Source organism: Aegilops tauschii, chromosome 1 (genome assembly GCF_002575655.3).
Source record: "Aegilops tauschii subsp. strangulata cultivar AL8/78 chromosome 1, Aet v6.0, whole genome shotgun sequence".
NCBI classification, from domain to species: domain Eukaryota; kingdom Viridiplantae; phylum Streptophyta; class Magnoliopsida; order Poales; family Poaceae; genus Aegilops; species Aegilops tauschii.
The window spans coordinates 153,680,586-153,699,142 of NC_053035.3; positions in this window are offsets into that span (position 1 = coordinate 153,680,586).

Sequence of the window (18,557 nt, forward strand, 5' to 3'; positions counted from 1 at the left end):
TACTCATTAGTCACATTGCTTGCAAGGCTTATAGTGATGTGCATTAGCGAGAGGGCCCAGAGATACCTCTCCGACAATCGGAGTGACAAATCCTAATCTCGATCTATGCCAACTCAACAAGTACCATCGGAGACACCTGTAGAGCACCTTTATAATCACCCAGTTACGTTGTGACATTTGGTAGCACACTAAGTGTTCCGCTGGTATTCGGGAGTTGCATAATCTCGTAGTCATAGGAACATGTATAAGTCATGAATAAAGCAATAGCAATATACTAAATGATCAAGTGCTAAGCTAACGGAATGGGTCAAGTCAATCACATCATTCTCTAATTATGTGATCCCGTTAATCAAATGAAAACTCATGTCTATGGCTAGGAAACTTAACCATCTTTGATTCAACGAGCTAGTCAAGTAGAGGCATACTAGTGACACTCTGTTTGTCTATGTATTCACACATGTACTAAGTTTCCGTTTAATACAATTCTAGCATGAATAATAAACATTTATCATGATATAAGGAAATATAAATAACAACTTTATTGTTGCCTCTAGGGCATATTTCCTTCAAGACATCCCTCAAGTCATCTAAATGATCACGTGATCCATATCAACTAAACCATGCCCAATCATCATGTGAGATGGAGTAGTTTTCAATAGTGAACATCTCTATGTTGATCATATCTACTATATGATTCACGTTCGACCTTTCGGTCTTAGTGTTCCGAGGTCATGTTTGTACATGCTAGGCTCGTCAAGTTTAACCCGAGTATTTCGCATGTGCAAAGTTGTCTTGCACCCTTTGTATGTGAACATAGAGCTTATCACACCCGATCATCACGTGGTGTCTCGGCACGACGAACTATCGCAACGGTGCATACTCAGGGAGAAGACTTATACCTTAAAATTTAGTGAGGGATCATCTTATAATTCTACCGCTGTACTAAGCAAAATAAGGTGCATAAAATACAAACATCACATGCAATCAAAATATGTGACATGATATGGCCATCATCATCTTGTGCCTTTGATCTCCATCTCCAAAGCACCGTCATGATCTCCATTGTCACCGGCTTGACACCTTGATCTCCATCGTAGCGTCATTGTCTTCTTGCCAACTATTGCTTCTACGACTATCGCTAACGCATAGTGATAAAGTAAATCAATTAGATGGCGATTGCATTTCATACAATAAAGCGACAACCATAAGGCTCCTACCAGTTGCCGATATCTTTTACAAAACATGATCATCTCATACAATAACGTACATCACATCATGTCTTGACCATATCACATCATAGCATGCCCTTCAAAAACAAGTTAGACGTCCTATACTTTGTTGTTGCAAGTTTTACGTGGCTGCTATGGGCTTCTAGTAAGAATCGTTCTTACCTACGCATCCAAACCACAAGGATGTTTCATCAAGTTTGTTGTTTTAACCTTCAACAAGGACCATCCGTAGTCAAATTTGATTCAACTAAAGTTGGAGAAACAGACACCCGCCAGCCACCGTTATGTAAAACAAGTTGCATGTCTGTCGGTGGAACCGGTCTCATGAGCGTGGTCATGTAAGGTTGGTCTAGGCCGCTTCATCCAACAAGACCGCCGAATCAAAATAAGACGTTGGTGGTAAGCAGTATGACTATGATCGCCCACAACTCTTTGTGTTCTACTCGTGCATATCATCTACGCATAGACCTGGCAGGGATGCCACTGTTGGGGAACGTAGCATGAAGTTTCAAAAAAATATCCTACTATCACGCAAGATATATCTAGGAGATGCATAGCAACAAGAGGGGGAGAGTGTGTCCACGTACCCTCGTAGACCAAAAGCGGAAGCGTTAGCTTAACGCGGTTGATGTAGTCGAACGTCTTCGTGATCCAACCGATCAAGCACCGAATGTACGGCACCTCCGAGTTCTGCACACATTCAGCTCGATGATGTCCCTCGAACTCTTGATCCAGCAAAGTGTCGAGGGAGAGTTTCATCAGCACGACGGCGTGGTGACGATGATGGTGATTTGATCCGCGCAGGGCTTCACCTAAGCACTATGACAATATGACCGGAGGAGTAAACTGTGGAGGGGGGCACTGCACACGGCTAAGAAACAATTGATGTGCTTTGGGGTGCCCCCCTACCATTGTATATAAAGGAGGAGAGGGGAGGAGGCCGACCCTAGGGCAATATGTGCGGCATTCATCAATTTTTGGTCAAATTGAGGCTTGAGTAGGGCGTAGAAGACTCCTAGACTAGGTGGATTGAAGTTTGGTAGGAGGAAATTTAAATTTGGCACCCCTGGTAGTACTGGATCTAACAGAAGCAGTGGTTGGACCGTTGACCTCCACCTCGGGCAGTACTACCACTCCTCTGGGGCGATACTACCGCTCCCTTGAGGCAGTACTACGGCTCGGGATGCCAACTTCCTCTTCCCTCGTGTCTATCTTTGATCCATTTTGCTTCTTTTGTTTGGCTTATGCAATGTTTTACACCTGCTTTCCCTCGCTCTCTTTTGAGGGTTCCAGGTGATGGCAATTCTAAGCATCAAGTCTGTTGCATGTACCCCGAGCATCCTGGAGGGTCTAAGCGCTATCGCACTTCTGAGGGGGCTGGTGCATCTTCTAGTGCTCAAGTAATGCAGCCCAAGCAGACTACCAAGCAAGTTGCTAACAAGCCAAAGCCGAAGGTCAAGTCTGTGTCAAAGATGTCTGCTAAGGAGTTTTGTGTGGCTCGTCGCCGCAATCCGTATACCCAACCTCAAGATCCTGCTCTTATCAACCGCACCTTTTGGAGCAAGAAGCAGCGCTCTATCTATTTTGATGTGCTCAAAGCAAAGAAGAACCTGTTTGTGAGTGTCAGGTCCATTGACATTCCTTATTTGGAGAAGGATCGTGCCTACTTTGGAGAGGCTCTTGAGATGTGTGCTCAGCTGAATATCCTCAAGGTCATGGAGTTCAACAAGGATTTTGATGCTGACATTGTGGCTCAATTTTATGCCACTGTTCACCTAGTCACTGATGAGGAAAGGACTATGACGTGGATGACTAATGGCAAACTTCTCTCAGTCAAATGGAATGCTTTCATGGAACTTTTGGGATATGAGGACCAAGGGCTTGACAACCCGGTTGGCTTTCGCCCCCACAAGGAGACCACTTCGACTCACAAGTTTGCTCTTTGGCCCTATAGCACGGTGAAGATTTTTCCCGTCACGAAGAAGAAGACATATGAGTTGTTTCCTTTTCGGGACATTCTTCATTGCATCTTCAGGCACACTCTTTTCCCTCGGATTGGGAACTTGGATCAGGTACATTCCTACCTAGTGGATATGTTGCTCTTTTGTCAACATGAGAAGGGTGTAAACACAGGAGAATCTTTGGATGTTTCTCATGTCATGTGGTCGGAGCTCCTCTCTGCCATCACTGAGCAAAGTGTCCCATCTATGGCCCCTTCCTCATGTTACTTATTCAGAAGACATGGGCACACACCTATCCTGATGTCACGTTTGAGACCGCTGACTTCATCTCTCATGAGATCGTTCGACTGAGACAGAAGAAGAACTGGGGTACTTCTGTTTCGGATACAGAGACTCCTTTGGGAGATGTTGAGGCTGAGGATGATGAGGATGACGAGTCGTATTATGAGCCCACTGGAGTGGAGCCATCTTGGGCTAAGAAGCTCAAGTTGAAGGTGAAGAAGTTGTTCTGTATGGAGGCTCACGGGCAGTATATGGCACATGTGTCAGAAAAGAAATCACGCAGTCGTCACAAGGTCCTTATTTGTTAGCTCGGAATAGAGGTTTTCAGTGGGTTAGAGGACAAGATCACTGACGAGGAGGAGTGGATCTCTCAGCACTGCCCCTGGACGGATTCAGAGACTAGTCAGCCTGCTGCTGCTGCCGATGACGGAGGCGAGAGCGACCACGCGGAGTTGTGAGGATGGGGATATCCGACGTTGCTATCACTTGTGATCGTTGTAGCACTCTTTGCCCTTTTGGTGTCTCGATGCCAAAGGGGGAGAGAGTTTAGGGGATTTTCTGAGTTGCGAGTGCGCCTTATTTGCGGTGTCTTTCTCTCTCGTGAACTCTTTTATCATCTGTTTGCTTTGGTTTGGTTTGTGGTTGTGAGACGTGGGTATCTTGTCATATGGTGTGAGGCATATGCTATGTTATCATTATACTTATGTTGTCTAGTACCTTGTTAGTATGTGAGTTTTATGCTTAACTTGTCTTATCCTTATGCTCACATGCTACTCCTTGCATCTTAGTTTACTTCTCCCATATCTCATAGATGCAAGTGTTTCCGGTCTATAAAATATAGGGGGAGTGTTGATCCTAGTGTGTGTGCTTTGCATTCCAAAACCATTCTTAATTAAGTGCACACATCTAGGGGGGGCTGCATTATCTTGTAGATTCTGGGCTTTGCTTATTCTCTTGTTATATCTCTATGCAAATCCCGTATTGTCATCAATCCACCAAAAAGGGGGAGATTGTTAGGGCATATTTCTCTCTCAGTGGTTTTGGTGATTGATGACAATGCTTTTGCGGAGTAATCATGTGCATTGAGCATAGATATTCTTTCATATGGCATGAGATGATTTCTACCCCTCGGTGTTTAAACGAGAAGATGGTGTTTTCTCCTCCGTTTCATTTTCGGTGGACTTGAGTCGTAGGATATAAAGTACTATCAAGAGGTGGTCCGTATCAAAAAGGTTTGGGTGGAATCAACACATACACATCTCCTTTGCACCCCAAGTTCTTTCTCGCTTCCTTGGAGTGTTCTCCGTTGTGTTGGCAGTGGCTCGGGATGGAGCCAGCAGTAGTACCGCCTGTTGCAGCAGGCGGTAGTACCGCTCCAGTACTGCTCATACTACCGCCTCGATTCGGGACTCGAGTTTCTCGTGTCGGGTTCAGTGGTAGTCCAGCGGTGGTCCCACTGGCATACTACCAATGACCCCAACTGGTCCCATTTGAGCAGCGGCAGTAGGAGCAGTAGTACCGCTTATAAGCGGTAGTATTGCGCCTACCACCGCTCTTACTACCACTCGTGGCGTGTTCCTTCTGCCTCTCCCATGTGCTCTCATAGGACTCTGTGCTTCGTCCCCAACGTAGTACCGCTGGGGCAAGTGGCAGTGCCACTGCGGCAAGCGGTAGTACTGCTCCCTCTAGCGGTAGTACCGCACGGTGCAGGCTGAGCACGGGAATAATGGTTGGATCTTTTTCCCCACTATATAAAGGGGTTCTTCTTCCTCAAGAAGACCATCTCTTCCTCCCCCAAACTTCATTGTTGCTCCAAAGCTCATTTTTGCCCGATCTCTCTCCCTAGCCAATCAAACTTGTTGATTTTCTACGGATTGGCTGAGAAGACCCCGATCTACACTTTCACCAAGAGAAATTTGATTCCCCCCACTAATCCCTTGCGGATCTTGCTACTCTTGGGTGTTTGAGCACCCTAGATGGGTGGGGTCACCTCAGAGCCACATTCCATTGTGGTGAAGCTTTGTGGTGTTGTTGGGAGCCTCCAATTAAGTTGTGGAGATTGCCAAAACCTTGTTTGTAAAGGTTCGGTCGCCGCCTTGAATGGCACCACTAGTGGAATCATGGCATCTTGCATTGTGTGAGGGCCTGAGGAGAATACGGTGGCCCTAGTGGCTTCTTGGGGAGCATTGTGCTTCCACACCGCTCCAACGGAGACGTACTTTCTCTCAAAGGGAAGGAACTTCGGTAACACATCCTCGTCTCCACCGGCTCCACTTCTGATTATTTCTTACCTTTACTTTGTGCAAGCTTTACTTGTGTATTATCTCTAGCTTGCTTGTGTTGCTTGTGTTGCTTGCATCATATCGGTTGCTCACCTAGTCGCATATCTAGACAACCTATATGTTGCAAACCCTAATTTGTTAAGAAAAGCTTAAAATTGCTAGTTGCCTATTCACCCTCACCCCTCTAGTTAACCATATCGATACTTTCAGATTGCCATTGCTTCTTTCTTCTTCCTTGCGTATGCTTGGTTTTGCTTGCCTTGATAATTCGTTTGCTTATAAAATGCCTATGCATAGGAGGTATGTTAGACTTAAATGTGTTTGTCACGTGTTTTATGATGCTCTCTTTGTGCTTCAATTTTTGTCTTTCATGTGAGCACCAATGAAATTTCAAAGCCTATCTTAATGGTTATAAAGAAAGAGCTTGTTGGGAGATAACCCAATTTGTTTTCTTTTTTGTTTTGTTGTGTTCACACAATTATGCTACTTTTATGATTCTATTTTTATGTTTTAATTAGTGTTTGTGCCAAGTGAAGCCTTTGGGACGATTTGGTTGATAATTGACTTGATTCTGTGAAAAAACAAAAACTTTGCGCCCAGTACTGGAATTCTTTAAATTCACTGGAACATGATAAACTTTTGATCTTTTTACACATTATTGATATACAAGTTGCCCACGTTTTTCTCAATTTTTGAAAATGTTTGGAGTTACAGAAGTATTGCATTTGTTCAGATTGTTACAAATTATTCTTTTTTTTATAGATTCTGTTTTCGTTGCATAGTTTGCTTATTTTAATGGTGTTATGGATTATATCGGGGGATATAAGTCATGGAGAAGTTGGAATACAGTAGGTATTATGCAATAATAAAATATGAAAGGTTGACAACTGTACCTAGAGTTTATGATTTTCTTGTTGTACTAATGGATCTCACGAGGTTTCTGCTAAGTTTTGTGTGCTGAAGTTTTCATGTTTTGGGTGAGATCACGATGGATGAAGGAATAAGGAGCGGCAAGACCCAAAGCTTGGGTATTCCCAAGGCACCCAAGGTAATATTGTAGGACCACCAAGAATCTAAGCTTGGGGATGCCTCGAAAGGCATCCGCTCTTTCATCTACAATCCATCGGTACATTACTTGGAGCTATATTCATCACATCATATGAGTTTTGCTTGGAGTGTTGTGTATTATAAGAGTCTTTGCTTTGTTTCCTTTTTAGTTTGCCACAATCATTGTTTGCTGCACACACCTTTTGAGAGGGACACACATCTATTCGCGATTTGTTAGAATACTCTATGTGCTTCACCTATATCTTTTGAGCTAGGTAGTTGCTCTAGTGCTTCACTTATACCTTTTAAAATATTTTCACTCTCATGCTTCATTTATATCTTTTTGAGAGTATAATAAATAGTAATGGCAACATGCACAGGTTATGAAATTGTTCCTAATATGACAGGTATTCCAGAGGGATATAATAAAAAGTTTCATGTAGATCACCGAATATGATAAGTTTGATTCGTTGCAATAGTTTTGCGATATAGAGATGGTAATATGTGGGTTGTAGTAGTGAATAATTGTGGTTTACTAAGAATATTGGTGTTAAGGTTTGTGATTCCCAAAGCATGCACGTATAGTCTTTGTTAGGACCGAGAGTATATCGACCAGAGGGGGGTGAATGGGAGATTCAAAATTTCTTTCGAAAGTTTTCAAACTTATCCCAATCACAGCAGCTGAATAGAGTATCGAAGGAAATGAACTAAATCAATCTTCTTCGTCAGAGGCATATTCATTGACGAAAGCATTGATAACAGTACGAGCTTGGGAAATCACAGGTTTAACTACAATGAGAGTAATACAACATGCAAACATATGTAGGAGAATGAGACACAACATGGTACACACTGAAACAAAAGACTATGGAGTGATTTCAGAAGTGGATCCGAGGAATATGATGATAACGAATGAACACAGGCAATGAGAGTGAAACAGGATGAACACAGGTACACAAGACGATGACAACAGAATGAAATGATCACATAAACTGTCGACACAAAGCACGAACAAAAACTTCTAAATGAAATGCAGTAGAGTAGATTGAACCAGTGGTGCTCGATGGCGACAAAGAGATTTGGTAGACCAGTTCACCCGTCTGCCAAAGGGCTACGTTTGGTTGGAGGGGTTGTGACTTAACAAGGATGATAAACTCTCTTCACCCTATTCTCCTTCAAGCAGAGCTGGTCAGACTCAGGTTGATTTCACTCGTGGTAGATCCTTGTTGGCGATCTCCAAACCTTCGGTCGACCTTTGCGAACCACAATCACTCTTGGTTGCTGAAGATCAGGCTCGGTGAAGATAACAACTCTTCAACACTCGAGCCGAAACCTATCCATCTAGAGAGTGCTCAGCTCTCAAGAGCAATAGGTACAAGAACTCTCACTCATAACTACTGTGATGCTAAACCATTGTCTAAGTTTCGGCTCTTGGGTTTTCTCTTAGTGGATCTTAATCTCAAATCACTCGGAGAGGGGTTGCTCAAATCAATCTTCTCATAAATCTCAAGCAGAGCAGGCGCCGGACAAAGCCGGCGTGGGGTGGCTACTTATAGCCGCAGCCTTCCCAGATGGGAAATGATCAAATTAGACATCGGGTTCAGCCAATGACGGAATGACACGAGTCCAACGGTCGGATTTGAGCACAACGGTAACATTTGTTGCGGAGCAAGTAATGCTAACTCCTCGGTCAAAGGCAAATCTCTCCCAGTGAAGAAGATTATAGTCTCTTGCTGGCAAGTATTTGCTCAGAACCCAAAGATATTTCTCTCACAACTTTCATAGGTTTTGGCTAAACATCACAGCGGATCTAAGCATCAAGAACCTATACCCCTCTTAATAGTATGGAGGTCCTATGACTCAAGAGAAAGAAAGAAGAACAACGAAATGAACAATACGTCTTCACCTCGTCTTCGACTTCCATCGTTGCAGTCAATTTCTTCGGACGACAGTACCGAGTCAAAAGCTTTGCTTCAGAAGTAATCTTTCGAGGGGTCGATTTCTTCACATCAATCTTCTTGAATAAAAACCAATCATGTCTTTTCAAAATATAATGTCTAAAGGAAGTTATCCCTACAAAATCATATAGTCTTTTCATGCTCCATCTTCTTAACACAAATTATTTATCATGCACAACCCCGATGACAAGCCAAGCAATTGGTTCAAACTTTTTAACACGCTTCAGCTTTTTCAACTCTCACGCAATATATGAGTGTAATCCATGGATATAGCACTATGGGTGGAATAGAATATGATGTTACAGGTTGTGTGGAGAAAAGAAAATGGAGAAAGTCTCACATTGACGAGGCTAATCAACGGGCTATGGAGATGCCCATCAATTGATGTCAATACAAGGAGTAGGGATTACCATGCAACGGATGTACTAGAGCTATAAGTGTATGAAAGCTCAAAACAAAACTAAGTGGGTATGCATCCAACTTGCTTGCTCATGAAGACCTCGGGTATTTGAGGAAGCCCATCATTGGAATATACAAGCCAAGTTCTATAATGAAAAATTCCCACTAGTAATATGTGAAAGAGACAAAATACGAGACTCGCTGTCATGAAGAACATGGTGCTACTTTGAAGCACAAGTGTGGAAAAGGATAGTACCATTTTCCCTTATCTCTTTTTCTCTCATTTTTTAATTATTTTTTCCGGATTTTTTTGGATCTTTGGCCTCTCTTTTTTTATTTTCGTCCGGAGTCTCATCCCGAATTGTGGGGGAATCATAGTCTCCATCATCCTTTCCTCACATGGGACAATGCTCTAATAATGATGATCATCACACTTTTATTTACTTACAACTCAAGAATTACAACTTGATACTAGAACAAAGATATGACTCTATATGAATGCCTCCGGCGGTGTATCGGGATGTCCAATGATCTAGCGTGACATGTATAAAAAATATGAACGCTGGCCAAGCCACAAATAATATGTCAACTATATGATCATATAAAGCAATATGACAATGATGATATGTGTCATAATAAAATGGAACCTTGGAAGTTGCATGGCAATATATCTCGGAATGGCTATTGAAATGCGATAATAGGTTTGTATGGTGGTTTTTTTAGGAAGATATAAGGTGGCTTATGTGTGAAAGAGCGTATCATATCACGGGGTTTGGATGCTCCAGCAAAGTTTGCACCACAACTCAAGATGATAAAGGGCAATGCACAGTACCGAAGAGGCTACCAAAATGCAGAAAGGTGAGAGTGCGTATAATCCAAGGACTCCCATTAGTCATAAAGAACTCAGATACTTATTGCAAAAGTTTATTAGCCCTCGAAGCAAAGTACTACTATGCATGCTCCTAAGGAGATAGATTGGTAGGGAAAGACCATCGCTCATCCCCAACCGCCACTCATAAGGAAGACAATCAATAATAAATCATCCTCCAATTTCATAGCATAACGAGAGACCATAAGTGCATGCTTCGAGAATCACAAACCTTAACACAAATATTCTTACGAAACCACAATTACTCACTAGCATGACTCTAATATCACCATCTTTATAACTCAAAACAAATGCAATGAATCAAACTTCTCATATATTCAATGATCTTTCTGAAAGTTTTGTTATATCCCTCTTGAATACCTATCATATTAGGACTAAATTCATGACCCAAGAAAATTGCCATACTATTCATAAGACTCTCAAATAATATAAGTGAAGCACGAGAGTTCATCAATTTCTTTAAAATATAACCACCGCCATTCACTAAAAAGATATAAGAGAAGCACTAGAGAAACTACCTAGCTCAAAAGATATAAGTGAAGCACATAGAGTATTCTAACAAATTCACGATTAATGTGTGTCCCTCTCAAAAGGTGTGTCCAGCAAGGATGATTGTGGCAAACTATAAAGCAAAGACTCATATCATACAAGACGCTCCAAGCAAAACACATATCATGTGGTGAATAAAAATATAGCCTCAAGTAATTTACCGATGGATTGTAGACAAAAGAGGGGATGCCATCCGGGGCATCCCTAAGCTTAGATACTTGGTTATCCTTGAATATTACCTTGGGGTGCCTTGGGCATCCCCAAGCTTAGGATCTTGACACTCCTTATTGCTAGTCCATCAAAACTTCACCCAAAACTTGAAAAACTTCACAACACAAAGCTCAACAGAAAACTCGTGAGATCCGTTAGTGAAACAAAGCAAATCACCACTTTTAGGTACTATTGTAAAGTCATTCTGATTTTATATTTATATTATGTCTACTGTATTCTAACTTCTCCATGGTCCATACCCCCCGATACAACCCATAGATTCATCAAAATAAGAAAACCACACAATGAAAAGAGAATTTGTCTAAAACAGAACAGTCTGTAGTAATGTGTATCAATAAAGTGTAAAATGTTCAGAGTTTTTCGTCACTCCAGTGATTTTTAACAATTCTGCTACTCGACATAGAAGTTTCTCTTTTTTCACAGAATCAAATCAACAATCTTCCAAACCATCCCAAAGGTCTTACTTGGCACAAACACTGACTAAAACACTAAAACACAATCATAACAGAAGTATAATTGCATATTTATTGAAAAACAGAAGAAAGAGCAAAAACATAAAAAATAAAATTGGGTTGCCTCCCAACAAGTGCTATTGTTTTACGCCCCTAGCTAGGCATATTGCATAGATCTAGGTATTGTAGTAAATGTGAGGGAGATCATCCATGCTCATCTCATATTCCCTCCTTTCAGGAGCAAGGTTCCTTTGTGGCAAGCAAAAATAATCAAAAGGGGTAAATTTAATAGCATACCGATCTATAAGATCAAGTTTAGGAGGAGGAGGTTCCTCCTTTGGCCCTTTATATGTGATTACTATCTCTTCATTATAAATGTTCCTTTGATTATGATCTCTAAGCTTTTCTTTAAGAACACTCCCTAGCCCATTATTTTATATAGAAAAATTACCATTGAGTTCAGAAATTTTATCAATTAAAATAGATGGGGGAACTTTTTTCCTTAGATTTTCAATTTAAGCAGCATAATCTGGAGATTGTAATCTCTAGATCTCTTCTTGATTAAAAAGGATCTTCTCTATAGGAGGGCAACCACAATTTATATTGTAATGAGAAAATATTTCACGTGCTTCTTTCATAATATGTCCAAATTCATAAGCTAGAAATATAGTGGTAACACGCTTAACGGAAGGATCATGAATATTAGAGAAATCTAGAAGGATCCTTTTTAGGGATGGATGCATGTGAACAAATTGCCTTTCAACTTCAACTATTAAGCAAAGATATTGCATCTGCAAGACTAGAAGTTTTGTTAAGAATTGACCCTCCTAGAAGTCTGGTTGGAGGGGTTGTAACTTAACACGGAAGATAAACTCTCTTCACCCAATTCTCCTTTAACACAGAGCTGATCAGACTCGGGTTGATTTCACTCGTGGTAGATCCTTGTCGGCGATCTCCAAACCTTCGGTCGACCTTCGCGAACCACAGTCACTCTTGGTTGTTGAAGATCACACTCGGTGAAGACAACAACTCTTCAACACTCGAGCCGAAACCTATCCGTCTAGAGAGTGCGCAGCTCTCAAGAGTAATAAGTACAAGAACTCTCACTCAGAACTACCATGATGCTAAACCACTGTCTAAGTTTGGGCTCTTGGGTTTTCTCTCGGTGGATCTTAAACTCACATCACTCGGAGAGGTGTTGCTCAAATCAATCTTCTCAGAAATCTCAAGCAGAGTAGCCGCCAGACAAAGCCGGCACGGGGTGGCTATTTATAGCTTTAGCCTTCCCAGGTGGGAAATGACCAAATTAGACATATGGGTTCAGCCAATGATAGAATGACGCGAGTCCAATAGTCGGATTTGAGCAGAACAGTAACATTTCTTATGGAGCAAGTAATGCTAACTCCAGGGTCCAAGGCAAATCTCTTGCAGCAAAGAAGATTACAGTCTCTTGCTGGCAAGTATTTGCTTGGAACCCAAAGAAATTCCTCTCACAACTTTCATAGGTTTTGGCTAAGCATCACAGCGGATCTAAGCATTGAGAACCTATACCCCTCTTAATAGTACAGAGGTCCTATGACTCAAGAGAAAGAAAGAAGAACAATGAAATGAATACTACGTCTTCACCTTGTCTTCGACTTCCATCTCTGCAGTCAATTTCTTCGGACGACGGTACCGAATCAAAAGCTTTCCTTCAGCAGTAATCTTTCGAGGGGTCGATTTCTTCACATCAATCTTCTCGACTATTGTAATGCACCGAGACCGACGCTCCAGACGGCTTCCATATTTTTCGTTATCGTTGTGTGTATTTATTTGTTTGTTGCATTTCATCATGGCATCATCCGCATTGCATCGGCACCTCGTTGCCGTCATTGTTTTTAAAACTTGCATCCGCTCGTAGTTGCCGTGTCGCCCCTTGCTTTCGTTGACCGTTCCGAGTCAAACCTTGTTATTCGTTTGCCCTCTTGCCTAAACCGGAGTCTCTCTGTACAGTGCACAAACCCCCTTGTGTGCGCGTCCGAAGCTGTCCCGAACCCGAACCGGACTTTCGTTACCGTTGGGTCCGTATCATCCCCAAACATCTATAAAATATCTCTATTTTCTTAATTGGACTTCCTAACCTATATTTTCTCAGTCGTCCGATTTTAATCGGATGATCCAAATACCCCCTTCTTTCCCTATATAAAGACCTCTAATCTAAATATGGACAAACCCTAACTTCTAGGAAGATGTCCCATCCATCCTCCTGCCCGCCGCCACTCTCTACCAAATTCCCCTCGGGATCCATCCCCAACCTACCAGCCTCCTCCTTCCCGATCGAGACAGCCAAGCCTCCAGCTTCTCCTCGATTTCCCTCAGCCGTGCCATGCCGCCTTCCACCACCACCAGGCGACCCCGCGACCTCTCCTCCCCCTCCTGTGTTTTCCCCCCTCTCTCTCTCACGGTGGCCATCTCTCTCTCCTTCACAGGAATGAGCAGGAGCTCGCCAAGCTCCATGGCGCCGCCTCCATTGTCCTGCTTCGTCCGGCGACCCCCGAGAAGCAAGCCGGAGCCTGAGCTCTTTCTTCCACGCCCGCTCTGCCAAGTCCCTCGTCTGGTTCGAGCCAGAGCTCGCCTTCCGCTCGCAAGCACCCGAGGCCCTGCCTCGTCCTCGTCGTCCGCGTCTTCCGCGCCAAGCCCCGTCTCCGTCTGGCCGGCAACGAGCAGTAGCTCGCCGAAGCACGAGCTCCATTGGCTCCCGCCGCTGGCCTACTATGTTCAACACTGGAGACTGCCAGATCCGGCCGCGCTGGGTCGGATCCTCATGTCCCCGCCATCCACGTGCCGCCGGGGGCCACCTCCCCGCCAAGTTCGCCACCGCCGCTCCCCTGCTACCTCCGCTGCCGTTCCTGAGCTCCCCTGCTTCGTCCCCTGCCTCTCTGCTTCGGGCGAGCAAGGAGAGCGCTTGCGTGACCCAGGCCGCTGGCGCACGTGCCCGCGTGGGCCACAAGCACGCCCGAGGCCCAGATCTGCGCCGCTTGGGCCTCCTCCTCTCCAGCTGGGCTTGGCCCATGGGTGAGCAGCCCCAGCCCTCCCCTGTGCACTTTGGGCCAGCCAGTTTCGGCCCCTATAGTGTTTTTTCCTTTGGACGGATTTAATCAATTATCCCAGGATTTATTGTTTTGCAGAAAAACCCTCTTTGTCATGCATATAATAACTTAATAACCATGCATCATTTGTAAAAACATTATATATGAAAAATGCTCAGAATTTCATCTAGTTTCATAATATGCTGCTTTCATCCATGTTAAAATGTTTAAACTTGTTGTTTGCTTTAATTTTGCTAAATGCCAAGTTAAAATGATTTATTCCATAACTAAATAACCGTAGCTCCAAATTTAATAAACTTTATATGTAAATGGAGTGGAAAAATGCCTAGTTTAATGTGGTGCACCTATTTTGCATGTTTAACAACTCTAAAATATGGTTTAGGGAAGAACAGTACCATAACCAAAATATGCAAATGGGGATTCTCCGGAATTGTTGTTTGTTGTTCCGGCCTCATTTAAACTTGCCTAGATAGATAGTATTACTATGCTTCACCTCTTGCCATGTTTAATAACATTTAATATTGTTGGGTACATAAACGAGATAGAACTAAATAATTGATGTGGTGTTTCGTCAATATGCAACTTGTTACATATTGAGCTCCACTTAATTTGTAGTATTGTTTGTGCACTTTGCCATGCCATGCCTCATTAAATCGGACATGCATCATACTTGTTTGTGCATCATGCCATGTGTATGTGGTGGTTGTTTACTATGTTGTTTGTTTCTTTCCGGGTTGCTTCTCTCGTTAGCTTCGGTTTCGTTCCGGAGTTGTGAGGATTCGTTCGACTACGTCCGTTTGTCTTCTTCATGGACTCGTTCTTCTTCCTAGCGGGATCTCAGGCAAGATGACCATACCCTCGAAATCACTTCTATCTTTGCTTGCTAGTTGTTCGCTCTTTTGCTATGCCGCGCTACCTACCACTTGCTATATCATGCCTCCCATATTGCCATGTCAAGCCTCTAACCATCCTTCCTAGCAAACCATTGTTTGGCTATGTTACCGCTTTTGCTCAGCCCCTCTTACAGTGTTGCTAGTTGCAGGTGAAGTTGAAGCTGGTTCCATGTTGAAACATGGATATGTTGGGATATCACAATATCTCTTATTTAAATTAATGCATCTATATACTTGGTAAAGGGTGGAAGGCTCGGCCTTATGCCTGGTGTTTTGTTCCACTCTTGCCACCCTAGTTTCCATCATACCGGTGTTATGTTCCTTGATTTTGTGTTCCTTACGCGGTTGGGTGATTTATGGGACCCCCTTGACAGTTCGCTTTCAATAAAACTCCTCCAGCAAGGCCCAACCTTGGTTTTAACATTTGCCACCTAAGCCTTTTTCCCTTGGGTTCTGCAGACTCAAGGGTCATCTTTATTTTAAACCCCCGAGCCAGTGCTCCTCTGAGTGTTGGTCCAACCTGTCAGCCGCCGGTGGCCACCAAGGGCAACTCTGGGCTCGCCTACCGGAAGTTTGGACAATCCGGTGTGCCCTGAGAACGAGATATGTGCAGCTCCTATCAGGATTTGTTGGCACATTCGGGCGGCTTTGCTGGTCTTGTTTTACCATTGTCGAAATGTCTTGTAACCGGGATTCCGAGACTGATCGGGTCTTCCCGGGAGAAGGAATATCCTTCGTTGACCGTGAGAGCTTATAATGGGCTAAGTTGGGACACCCCTACAGGGTATAAACTTTCGAGAGCCGTGCCCGCGGTTATGTGGCAGATGGGAATTTGTTAATGTCCGGTTGTAGAGAACTTGACACTTCACTTAAATAAAATGCATCAACCGCGTGCGTAGCCGTGATGGTCTCTTTTCGGCGGAGTACGGGAAGTGAACACGGTTTGGGTTATGTATGGACGTAAGTAGTTTCAGGATCACTTCTTGATCACTTATAGCTTCACGACCGTTGCATTGCTTCTCTTCTCGCTCTTATTTGCGTATGTTAGCCACCATATTTGCTTAGTGATTGCTGCAGCTCCACCTCATTACCCCTTTCCTACCCATAAGCTTAAATAGTCTTGATCTCGCTGGTGTGCGATTGCTGAGTCCTCGTAACTCACAGATTCTACCAAAATAGTTGCAGGTGCCGATGATACCAGTGCAGGTGATGCTTCTGAGCTCTAATGGGAGTTCGGCGAAGACCTTGGCCATTACTATGTTTCGTTTTCCTGTTGATCAGTGGTGGCACCCAGTTGGGGACGATCAGGGATCTAGCATTTGGGGTTATCTTCTTTTCGTTTGGATTTGACTGTAGTCGGTCTATGTGTGTATTTTCAATTATGTATGAATTTATTTATGTATTGTATGAAGTGGCGATTGTAAGCCAACTCTCTTTATCCCATTCTTGTTCATTACATGGGATTGTGTGAAGATGACCCTTCTTGCGACAAAACCTACAATGCGGTTATGCCTCTAAGTCGTGCCTCGACACGTGAGAGATATAGCCGCATCGTGGGCGTTACAACTATATGACTTCAACAAATATGGCTCGTTCTTCTCTGCAACGCAGATCTACTTCGGTGAAGTTCCACGAACTCAGCACCGGAGACATCATTTTCTTCAGTTGTGTATGGATTTTTTCTCTCCGTATGCACTAGCAAACAAATCAGTCCATACCTGTTTCTGTCAACAATATCCAACACACAAGGTAGGCAGATATTGCACCAACAATCTCCCCCTTTTTGGATGATTGTTGACAAAATAGATCACATCGAAGGATAGATGATGAATGAAATGTAATGCAAAGAATAATGAAAGTCGAGAGATAAGTACGAAGATAAATTAATCTCCCCCTTAAGATATGCTTCAGATCACGAAGAACCGGAGAAGATGAGATTTTTCTTCGTGAAAGTGTCATTGTCAAATGATCTTATACTTGACTTCTTTCAATGCACTCGACGGTGTGTGAGGTGATTCCTGTCACAAAATCTTCGAAGACAACTAGATTTGAAAGAAGCTTCGAAAGATTTGTGACGAAGGATATAGCATGAGGGTTTTCTCAGAACACAAATTTGATCCACACGAGATGTAGTTTTCATGCATGTTAGATATTCAATATAATCAGAGCAAGAAAATAAATAAAAGTAAATGCTCGGAATGGATATGCTTCAGATGTGGTTTCCGTACAAATCAGAATATAACGCGAGAGATAATTGCGAAGGAAAGACACTTTGTCAGTGAATCATATGGCCTTTACGTAAGGCATAAAAGTTTAGACTGGCATTCTCTTCCTGCAAGGTTAAATAATAAAAGATAATAATCAGCGCATATCCAACCACAACAGTTAAGTCTTTTAGTACTAGAAGTACTTCTCCAACTTAGTATCATCACATGATGATTTCCTGTTCTTCTTCGAGGAGAAAATATATTCCCCTTAAGATAGATAATTATCGAAGATAATCATTCACAGGAAAGACACATTCGATGGTACCTGCAGACATATAGTGTGAAACAAATTATATTGTAGGCGGGGGTTATTAACATTACATGACGTCTGATGTTTCAACACCACATGCAGTGTGATAAGTTCATGAAGCAAATTGTTTGAGGGAAAACCAAAATGCAAAGAAAAACACCCTGCAAACCCCAATAAAATATCACTAGATGTAACTCTCCCCCCTTTTGTCAACAAGTGTCAAAAAGGAAAGAGAAGACATACGAGGAACTACTCTGTGGGAGTATCTTCCAAATCAGAATTAAAACCACTCGACGAATCAATGTCTGAAGAATGAGGAATGGTCGAGGCAGAAGCAGGGATGGCAGCCTTGGCTCTGGAAGACTTGGAGCGATGAACATCTGGCTTGAAGATAAGAGTGTCGGTTGTATCTACAACTTCATCATGGCCGACAAACAACAGATCCATTGAAGTAGAATGCTGTGGGAGCACTGGAGTTTGTCTCCGGATGCGCAGAACAGCAAGCAAGTCTAGGTAGTCATACTCCTTCATGATGCCCTTTTTAGCTAAATCCTTGCAAGAGTAAGGCTTCCTCAATAAGGTCCATGAGTGTTTCCTTGCATCCTTCTCATGCAAAATAATTTGGCGAGTGTGATTATGAATCAGATTCAACTTGGTCATTAACTCCACCTTTTCTTTTCTATCCAGCTTAATGTGGCTTTCCAGTGTCCGCTGTATGCGAATACAAATCTCATAAAGAGATGAATTTTCCTTTCAAGGGATTACAACCTTGGCTTCCT